The following is an 11,067-nucleotide window of genomic DNA, read 5'->3' as shown; positions in this document are numbered from 1 at the left end:
CTTAGGTGGGCAGGAGGTGGGACAAAACTGTGGTCAACCAATGGGATTACATATGGGACAGGGTCTTTTCCTGTTGGGGGTTGGAATGAGGGATAGGGTCCCTTTCTGTTCAGGGTTGGGCTAGTGACTCACTTGAGTCTTTCCAGGTATCGATACCTACTTAGAATATCAATCCCAAGTGCTACTTGTTTAGCATTTGTTCAGCCTTTAGGTCTTGAGGTCTGGCTCACAGCCGGAGCGTCCGCCCCTCCCACAGTTGTAAGGCATCTCCTCTTCTGTGCTGTCTCCTTGAGGGCCTGGCCCTGTCTGACTGCCTATAATATTTTTATCTAAGTTGGCTGCCAGCTATAGAAGCAGCCCCCAGGCACAGACCCCTTAGGAGGGAGAGCTCACGACTTTGCTTCTGATCACTGGGAGGAGACGTGAGGGGAAAAGCTAGGTGAACTCTAGTCTCATGGCTTTCAGTTGACTTAATTTCTTCTCTCTCTCTCACACCAGTGATTGAACCCAGGACCTTCTGCTTGCCAGGCAGGTGCTTATGCCACTGAGCTATATCCTTGGCCCTCAGTTGACTTTAAGGTCACTAATTTCTAGAGGCCACACAGCAGGCACAATATTAACCTCCTTCTGCGGTGAAGATCCAGATAGCAGTCATCTGGATTACTTACAGGGACGTGAAGGCCATGTTGAGAAACACAGACTCTCCCTCTCCACTTGGGCCTGCGGACATGCAGCGAGGAAGTAAAACCGGGTGAAGAGGCGTGGCATCGCTGTCTTGAGAGCCATTGCTGCAGGCAGTCTGAGTTAGATAGAAAATTGTAGGCAGTCAGACAGGGTCAGGCCCTCGAAGGAAATGACAACAGCCAGGCAGGCGCCCTACAACTGTGGGAAGGATGCAGGCCCCTGCTGTAAATCGAACCTGAAGACTGGCAGCCAGGATTGGTCATTACTCAGGAAGAATTATGGGCTGAAGACCGCCGCCCCCCCATAAGGTCCTGTTTTACATTCATGCCTGCTTGCTACGTGACTCGCTACCTCATTAGGTCCTGGGCCTAATCAATTTTACCTGAGCAATGGTGCTTGTAATCCTATTCATTGACCATAGTTTAGTCCCACCCTGCATCTGCCTAAGCGAGACCCCTTTGTCTCTACCTCAGCCCCACATGGTTTTGCCCTATAAAGGTAACCTGGAAGAGGCAGCTTCCTGGGCAACCCACTCAGGCCCCCTTCTGTCCCTTTCCGACAGAAGCTTTCTTTCCCTCAATAAATATATTCTGCTCATAACCTCCATTTGTTCCTAAAATTCATTCTTTGGTTTTAGAGAACACGAACTCATCCAGGCCAGGTTGGGAATTTCACGTCCCTATATCACGGTTGCCTTTGCTGCCTTAGCCTCCGGGTTGCAGCTTTGTCATTCGAGGAATATTTGCCCAGAGCTGGTGTCACAGCTTGTTCCACTGAATCCTGCCCAATCTCCTTTCTCCTCAGGTGGAAACGACAAAGGTGACTAATATTTTCTTTCTTTTTTTTTTGGAACTGGGGATCGAACTCAGGCCTTTGCGCTTTCCAGACAAGTGCTTATTCTACTGAGCCATCTCCCTGGTCCCATGACTAATATTTTCAAGAGGAACTGGGCCTGACCTTTCACTCCTGACCTTTCACTCCTGTGTGCCGAGCCTCAGCTTTCATGGCAATGGTGCAGATCTCGGGAGCAAAACTGCAGTCTCCCACTGCCCTTCCCTTACTTAAGGCCTCTCCCCTCTGCCCTAAGGACAGCAGGAGCCTGACACTTAGACTGAGTTAACATGGTGACAGTCTGCCCTCTCCTGTGTCTGCTGGCTTTACAAAGAAATCATTTTCTTTGACTCAACAACTTGTCCTTGAATTATTGGGCCCTTTGAGCAGTGAATAAACAGACATGGACTTAATAACGGGCTGGACTCTGTTGTGGGTCGCTCAGAATAGGAACCAGATCAGCCAGATTGGAATTTAGAAAGCCTTTTATTACTGAGCTCAGGACCCCTCCGATCTCACGCAGGAGAAGACTGAAAGGCGACTAGCCCAGAAAGTGGGGGTGGGGGTTTTAAAACCTGGAACCATATTCAGTTTGGTAAACAAATTTATTGTCTGACACACAATATTGTTTTCAGGGTCACTGTGACCACTACTCAAACGAAATTTCCTGGGGCTTTTGCTTTAATTTCTGGTTATTTTGTACCTGAGTACCTGCAGACAGCCTTGTATAGCCCAGAGGTTATAAGAAGTTAAATCCCATTTAGTTTCCTTTTTTGAAGTCATCTCTGTAATCTAACTTTGTTTATAGGAATTGGTGAGGTAGGAATTCTATCTAGCAAACAGCAAGAAACAGCCATTAGTTACTAAACAACTTAGAGTATACATTTTTACACAACAGAAGACATAAGATTTACATTTATAGTCTAAAATGTGAGTTGACCCATTATAGATTCATAAGGCCCAGATGTCTCTTTTTTTTTTTTAAAACAAAACAAAACAAAACAAAACATTTATTTATTTATTTATTGTGTGTGTGTGTGTGTGTGTGTGTGGCCAGCTCAGCCCACCAGGGGGCGGGGCTGGCTGGCATGTGGTGCTGGGGGATTGAACTTTGTTTGTCCCTGTGCTTTGCTAAGCTTGTTCTAAGTAGGTGCTTTAGACCACTGAGCCATCTCACCAGCCCCGGTGTATTTGTTTTTATGACTTGTAATTTTTCTTTTTCTTTTCCCCGAAAATAAGGAAAAGCAATCAGTTTTTACCTTTCCCACTCTTAATCAGCTTGGCAATGATCTTTCAACCCCGGGGTAACTAATGGTACTGGGACACTGCTCCTCCGACCACCGCCTTCTGTGATTCTATATACCTGGGTTTGTTCTGTCTATGTATCTACAATATGTTCTCAGAGCAAAAACAACTGCCAAGGAAGTATAAAGGTGTTGGAAGGGCTTTATTAATTTTAATATAATTTTCAATCTTATAGTATTACAAATGAAGAAAAATATTAGGAATGGAAGGTCTCCGTACATAAAGTAATACAACTATACGAAAAGCTGCGAATGGCGGGTGTGGGTTAGGAATGGTGTTATAAACCAAGCATACCGCCTGCACTAGCAGGATCGACTGGCTCCCCATCTGTCCACTGCCTGGCCAGGAGTAAGTGAGCCCTAGAACACAGCACATCTGCCCCAATGCCAGCTGTCTAAATTTGTTTTCAGCACACACAGTACTGAGAGAAACAGCTCGTTCAGGTCAGAAAATGATGGAGTTTTGGTGCTGCTTTTTCAAACCAGAAACCAGGGCCACAGTCCACAGGTCACAGGATGCCTGAACCCACCTGAAATCTCTGCTGGACATAATCTGGGGCAGCTTCTAGAAAGACGACTATCCCCAAAATCCTATAATGACATTAATAAGTTGAATCTATGGGGGAGAATAGGTGAAGCACATGTGACAAGACACCATGACCCATGATGTCCACAGTCCTCTCAGAGAAAAGACGAGGCTGAGAAGAGGGTCCCTGAGGAAACTTCCGGGCAGGCAAGGGCAACGTCTTCTGGGACAGCTGCCCTGAGGCCCAATTGTGTCCCTTCCTCATGTTCTTTTTTTTTTTTTTTTCCTCGAATGACTTCAGGGCACTTTTGGCCAGCGGGAGAGTTGTGAGCTTTGAACTCCAGCAACCTGAGGCTGACAGTTTTGTGGAAGCAGCCACTTAGAGGACTGAGCTAGGGCCAGGCCCCCCCTCATGTTCTTCTGTGAGGACCCATCAGTCCTTCTCTCTGCCATCCCGAGCCCATGGGGGCTTCTGACTATCTCGGTCCACAGAGCATATGGCTGTAACATTATCGACCTCTGCAGCCAGCTCTGGCTACAGCCAGGGCACAAACCAGGTGTCTTGCGTGCCCCTTAGCTTCCTGGTAGAACATCTTCCCAGCTTCCGTCTGGCACCAGGTCTAGTTAACGACACACAAGAGGTATATTCTGCATGTTACATGTGGCCAGGTCAGCCAGGTTAAAATGGCCACATTAGCCAGGTTTCCACCCCTCCTGTCCTGTGTTGGCACTACAAGGTCAAGGATAACCCTTCTTGGGGAGAACTCATAGTTCTACATGACTCATCCGGGTCCTCATCTCACCACCAGTGAAGAGCACTGCCTGGGAGCCCTGTCCTTGTCCAGGAGGCATTTGTGTCCTTTCTGGACAATCTGCCTCATATTTGTTTACCTGCTCAACTGATGGCTGAGTCCCAGGAGGAAAAAATCCAGGTGGCAGCATCCTTCATCCTGGGTCCTCCAGCCTCACACCTGAGCCCCTGGGACTCTCATCTTCCCCAGACCCAGCCGGTGCCCCCAGAAGCCCCTGGTGGCCCAGCCCTGACTCCATGCCATACGTCTGCATCCTACTTTCCTCCCCTGATCCTCTCCCACCTTTGCAAGGTCAGAAAGCTCCCTTGCCAGAGCCTTCCCTGCCCCTCATTACTCAGGACACCCCAATGTCCTGGGCCCAAGGACTCTACTTCCTGAGAGAACTGCACCAAGGACAGCAATGTGTAATAGTAAGGCCATACTTGGAATGCCTGTCATTCTGTTCTTCTAAATGCGTACTGCTTCTAATGTCATATCAATTACTGCTCTACTCTTTCTCAAGTAAATGTTTAAAAAAGAGGTAATAAAAGAAAATGAGGCAAGAAAAAATGTCACAGGACTGTCCTGCTATAATGTTGTATATGGTTGGATTTCTAAATTTCTGTGTAAATGTTTATTTTTATTTTTTATTTATTTTTTCACATTCTATAGGGATTTAAAGTTTAGCATATCAATGATTATTGGAAAATACCTGTTCCATGTTATGTCTAAGGCATTTGATATTTAGACAGATAGTGATGTTTAGCTCAACTGCCTATGCTCTAGGGTAATAATATCATTAAGCTTCTCTTCTGGAGGGTTAACAACTTAGGTTTGCAAACCAAAAATTAGAGAAAAACAAGGGCTACAAGGATAGCCAACATTTTGGCCCTAGCCCTTCAAAGTCAGTGAGAACTCTGGTCATAAGAGAACCTGTGCTGTAACATCCTGTAACTCAGTGTTGTCCCAAATTTTCTGATCAAGGAGATTATGGGGCTGCAGAGGAAAATGAATGACGATGTAGAGTGTGCCTAAGGAGAGTCACATGGAGAGAAAACATTCTCTCAGGCTTTCACAGAGAGCAAACTGGTCAAGCAATGGCTGTGACTCATCCAAATGACTGGCACTGACAAAAGATCTACAAACTGTTGTACAGGGTTTCACGGTAAATTCTCAGGGGATTTGACTGAACTTGTCAGAGACAAGTTATGTTTTTTGTTATATAGGTCTTGCTTTCCCTTGGTCTTAACCATCCACCAGAAAAGTATAAGCATGAGGTACTTCCCGAGAGAAGGCTCTGATTTGTCTTATGTGGATTCTGGGAGCATTTGAAAAGCCAACACAGCCAAATCCTAAATCCTGTGCTTCCCTGAGCTCAGAAAGATTCTGTGTATAGTGATGAAGAAACCAGACTCCCAGAGCAGACTGCAGAAGGTGAGTGCCTGAGCCTCCCCCAGCTAGGCTCCTGCCTGCACTGCCCTCCTGCATCCCTCTCTGGGCTAAGTAAGCATCAGGAGCCCTGTTCCAAGCCTTGTTCCACCTCTTCTTCCTCCTCCTCTGCTCTAAGAACTTCTGAAAAGCTGGCACCCCTGGCAGCCTAGGAGTCCCTAGGAGTGTTGGAGGGGTTGTTACCAGGCTCTGTATCCAGGTGTACACATGGGCCCAGAATGAGGGTGACACCTGTCACCACCATAGGCCCGAGTTCCATCAGCCACATGCTCCCCCAGGACAAGGTGCTCAGAGGATGCCAAAGGTCTTCCTGCTGCACACAGGCAGGCCCAGGATCCTAGGCTGGGTAGCCAAGGTTGCAGACCAGAGCACCTCCTATCACCTCTTCCCCTCCTCCCCCTTCATGGGTCATATGAAAAGCACAGGGCTTCTCAGGGGAGCCATTCCTGGGGGCAGGACAGAGGGCAGAGCTACATTCTCTGGGCTCACAGGCAGTCTCTGGAGCTTCTCTGAGTGTAGAAATCGTCCTGCCCTGGCAAGAGAGACAGCAGGTACAAAAGTGTCTCCTAACTGTAGGCCGTCATGGAGAGCCATCTCTTTGTCCTTTCTTGCCACCATCACCAAAAGCTGGGGACTGGGTCCTTCAAGCAGAGCAATGACTGCTCACCATGCTGGAGGCTGGAGGTGCGCTGCCTAAGGGGGTCAGCACTCATTCTCTCTGTGTCCCCACATAGTGGAAGGCATGAACTCGGGGTCCTCCTGCTAGACATGGCTCTAGGATTCTCTTTTTCTTTTCTCTTGTGAAAGCACACATCCATCAGGAGGATGGCACCTGGTGATGGTGACATCATCTCTTCCCCAAAGCCCTCGGTTTAGGAAGGACATGGACACCCACATCACAGCACCCACCATCTCAGTGGGGGGCAGGTGTGTTGGGTGACAGTCATGACCACTGGAATTCTGAATGTATGTCAGGTCCTCCTACAACTATTACTGAGGAAAAACCTAAATAAATACCCTGTGCTGGTTCATAGTTGACTTAAAAATCACAATTTGGGAGGTCAGGCAGCTTTGCTGTGGGTAATGCCTCTGTCCTGGGGTAGGATATGATGATAGCAGTTGCCTGGATTACTTTTCAGGGACCTGAAGGCCACTTCTATGGCAAAAAGTGACTCTTCACATGAGCTTGCAGATGTTCTGTGGGCACTGGGACGGGATGATGGCGCCAGTACTGCAAATGGGGACATTCCAGTTGCTAAAGCAAGTTCAGCACAGGCTTTGTAACTGGCTTTGGGAACTCAAGGCCAGGCCCCAAGCTAAACTCCAAGGACCCAGCTTCTGGCTGCCTTGGTCCATCCCTCCTGTCCCATAGGGGGCCCTAGGAAAACACTCTTCCAGAAGTTTAGGAGGCCAGGGAGATAGTTTAGTGGCATAAGCACCTACCCGGAAGTTTAGGATTCTCTGGAGGCTGTCCATAGGGCTTGATCAATGTACTTCTGTTGCGAGGAGATCTTTCAATGTCTTTTTCAATTTCTTTCTGCAGTATCTCTGGAAGTTAGTGTTGGATCTTTCCCTGGTACTCTGTATCTCTGCTAGTACAGTTCTCAGGACCATCGGTGTGCCCTTGTTAATTCTGTCACCTGCGTCTGTTGGAAATAAAGAAGATAAGTATGTCTCTGTGCCTGGGAAGAAGGCTCTAAATCCTTGGCATTTTTCTGAGCAGGAGGAAAGTCTTGTTAGTCCTGAGCACGTTGGCTCCCACGTGATTCCAAGGAGAGGGGGGGCCCCCAGGAAGACCACCCAGCTGACTGTGCTCCTGGCCATCGGCTTTCCTTTGCTTCTAGGCCCTCTCTACTGGTATCACCAGGAGCTAAGCACACGTAGGCCAGCCTGCCTTTATACACACATCTACAACTATTTCTTTTTTTTTTTTTTTTGCGGAACCGGGGATTGAATTCAGGCCCTTGCGCTTGCCAGGGAAGCGCTTATTCCACTGAGCCATCTCCCCGGCCCCCCATCTACAACTATTTCTACCCGTGACTCCCTGCATCTGTATGAAACCGACAGGAGTTCACCCCTCAGGGGTCTTTCTGGCTCCTTCCCTGGCTCCTTTCCTTGCTTACTGAAGCAACAGTAAGATGGTCTGCCTTGTACATAGCCCTGCCACCTGCTTTCACTCTTGATCCATTCCCACATACGTTATGCAGCTCCCCAGAACCGTCATCCTGCAGCCCTGCAGGAAGTGATCGATTAGAGGATGCGCAGCATCCTCACAGTAAGTGGATCAGCGCCAACCCCCACCTTTTCAGGGAGAGTCTTCCACACACTTGGAACACCGTGAGAGCCCTTCATCATGTTCTGTGACCCACCCCTGATCCCCTGACAGCTTAAGCTGTCAGTCTTTATGTTGCAGATGGAATTGTGAAAAGCTAATCATGCTTATTCACTGCTCTAAAAATCCCTGTGCTTCCCTACCCAGCGCTCGCTCCTTCCCGAACTATGCAATCTCTAATCCGGAGGGGTGTGTGTGTGTGTGTGTGTGTGTGTGTGTGTGTGTGTGTATTTAGTACAGGGTCTACAGGGTCCATGTAGATTGGACTCCTAGTGATCCTCCTGTGTTCAGCCTCCCAAGCCCTGGGATTATAAGTACCCCCCCCACGCCCAGGCTCAGTCGCAGTCTCAGCGTGCCCCAGGGGTGGGGCCAGCAGGGCATGCCGGGATTGAACCCTGGCCGCCGTGCTCTGCCTAAGCACGAGCTTTAGTCCACTGAGGCCATGCATCAGGCCAGCCCTTCACTGTAGTTTTGTTTTTTATACTGTAAAGCCCAAATAATTTTAAGATCACATATAGAAATAAATAGATAAAATGTGTTTCAATTAAAAGGACCCTCTCACTGGTTTACGGCCCTGGAGCTTGAGCAATCCATGTTCCTAAAACAAAGAGGACACAAGAAAACCTTGGGTGGGGTCCTGTTACTTGGAAAACCACTGAGTCAGCCAAGAAGTTGCCCTTGGCCCTCCCCTTGCTTAAATTCTTGCAAGAGACATATATTCCCAAACCCAAGGCCTCACTATTGAAAGCCATAACAACAGGATGTCCCAGGTCACAATGCCTCGATTTCTTAAAAATGTTCCCAGGGGCTGGTGAGATGGCTCAGTGGTCTAAAGCACCTACTTAGAACAAGTTAAGCTAAACAAAGCACAGGACCATGGTTCAATCCCCCAGCACCACATGCCAGCCAGCCCCGCCCCCTGGTGGGCTGAGCTGGACACACACACACACACACACACACACACACACACACACATAAAATAAATAAATAAATAGTCCAGAATTAAGTCTCCAATTACTTCCCACTTATAAATTTGAATTTACATATTACAAAAAATAAATAAATAAATACATAAAATAAAATCTTTAAAAAAAAGTGTTCCCAGAACATGACAACCACAAGGTTAGACCCCCCAGCTACCCCCAGACTTACTCCATTTGGTCATCCGGTATTGTAATCCACCAATTATTGTAAAGGTCAACCTACACTAACCAATGCAATTTGCTTCTGTGATTTGCTCGCTCCCTCCCCATTTTGTAGTTTTTGTCTTTAAAAAACTATGCCTGTTTCACTAGAGGCGCGCTCTGCTCCTGCGTGTGCAGACTGCCCTAAGTATACATAGATAATAAAGCTTTCCCTTTGCGATTTGCATGAGAGACCGACTCTTGGGGTCTTCCTTCGCGGCGACTCGACCCTTACAATACAAATATGCATTTAAGATTTCACCATGTTTTCTGTGATCAGATAGCTTATTTCTTTTTTTTATTTTTTATTTTTTTAGGAACTGGGATTTGAACTCAGGCCCTTGCACTTGCCAGGCAAATGCTTATTCTACTGAGCCATCTCTCCGGGCCATCCCATTTCTTTTTACTGCAGGTTAGTATTCTGTTGTGTGTGATACCGCATGACAAGGACTTGGGTTCAAAAATGGTGGAAATGAGTGAGAGTGGGATGGATATTGCAAGCGCGCACCTCCTGTTTTATGGGAGTGGGAGAGGCCTGAGATAAACTGTGGCCTTGGCTAAAGGGAGTTGGTAATTGGTCAAGAGAGTGACCAAGCTCTGCTGATCAGGGGACGAAGAGAGAGCAGATTTTAATTTGCTCGCTAAATTCCAGTAATTCTCATTGGTCAGGGACATAGTCCAGAAGATGTTTCTTTCTGTGATGACCTTGGACCACCAGATACTCACAGTCAACTTGTCCTCAAGGCTGTGGAATTTTTGTGAAGCTGCTGCTGTCATCATGAGCAGAACACTGTGGCCTGTGGGGGCTGGGCACCACTGGGACAGAATGTGGACAGGAGACCGTGGGGTGGGGCAGGTGAAGGGCGGTGCCAAGAGCCATCCACCGCTCAACCCCTGACAAAGTCACATCACGGGCTTGGAGAATCTGCAAAGCAGAGCTTCATAGGGACGCGGCTCCCCCGGGGGCTCTTTGGCTTATGATCTGCATGAAGGAAAGCACACGATTAATCACCCCAGGTTTGACAGAGCATAATTAAGTGCCTAAGGCACCTTCAGCTGTTGACTCCTTGCCCCCGACCTTGTAAGCCTACAGAAAGGGACAAGGCTAAGCCAAGAGTACGCAACAAGAACAACAAAGTTTAGAGTGAAGATCTTGAGGCAGTGAGAAAGTACCCCTGAAAGCTGAGGGTTTTGGTGGGGCAGCAATAGAAAGAAAGAGCAATGGTTGATTAAGCTCCCAGGACTGCTACTAGTTTATATTGTGTACTCATGTTAATCAAAACTTTAGATTGTTTCTTGCTTATAGAGGAAAAGTCACATCTGTGGATCTTTGCATAAAGGAAGTCTGTGTAATCACTCATGTATAAATAAAGGTTACTGATTGTGCTCTGGGTTGAAGAGACCCACTCTTCTTCCCTCCTAACCCCGCTATGTTTCTCTGAGCCTTTTTCTTCTTCACTGCCTGCTTTCCTCTCTCCTCAGGTTCTTGTTCCCTGGAGGCTGAGGCTGGACCTTGGCAGGGCAGAAGGTAAAAGAAGTGGCTGCCACTCCAAAAATGGCAGAGTGCTCCTGGGGCTAGAGTTAGACCACACTCAGTAGAGGCGAGAGGGCAGAGGCACCACAGGGCTCCGGGGGCCCGAGCTAAGCTCTCTGAAGACCACAGTGTGCATCCGCCCACAAAGACTAAGCCATGCCTCGGTACACATGCACCCTGGAATATCTTAGACATCTGAAAGTGACTCCAACTTCATCTTTACGGTAACCTCATTGCATTTTTGACTCCTCCCGTGGGCTTTAAACACTATGATTCCTCAAAAATCCATATAAAGAGAGAAACTGGCCCTTCCAATAGAAAGGAAGAGCCTTACCCCTGACTGAAGTGAATCACGGGAGCAGTTCAAAGAGCGACTTGTCCCCTGTGAAAACCACACATAGACTCTGATCCCTGGCTCCTCTGGGGCTGTGA

This window comes from Octodon degus, unplaced genomic scaffold (assembly GCF_000260255.1).
Source record: "Octodon degus isolate 3935 unplaced genomic scaffold, OctDeg1.0 scaffold00070, whole genome shotgun sequence".
Classification (NCBI taxonomy): Eukaryota; Metazoa; Chordata; class Mammalia; order Rodentia; family Octodontidae; genus Octodon; species Octodon degus.
Note: the sequence above shows the minus strand (reverse complement) of the source record.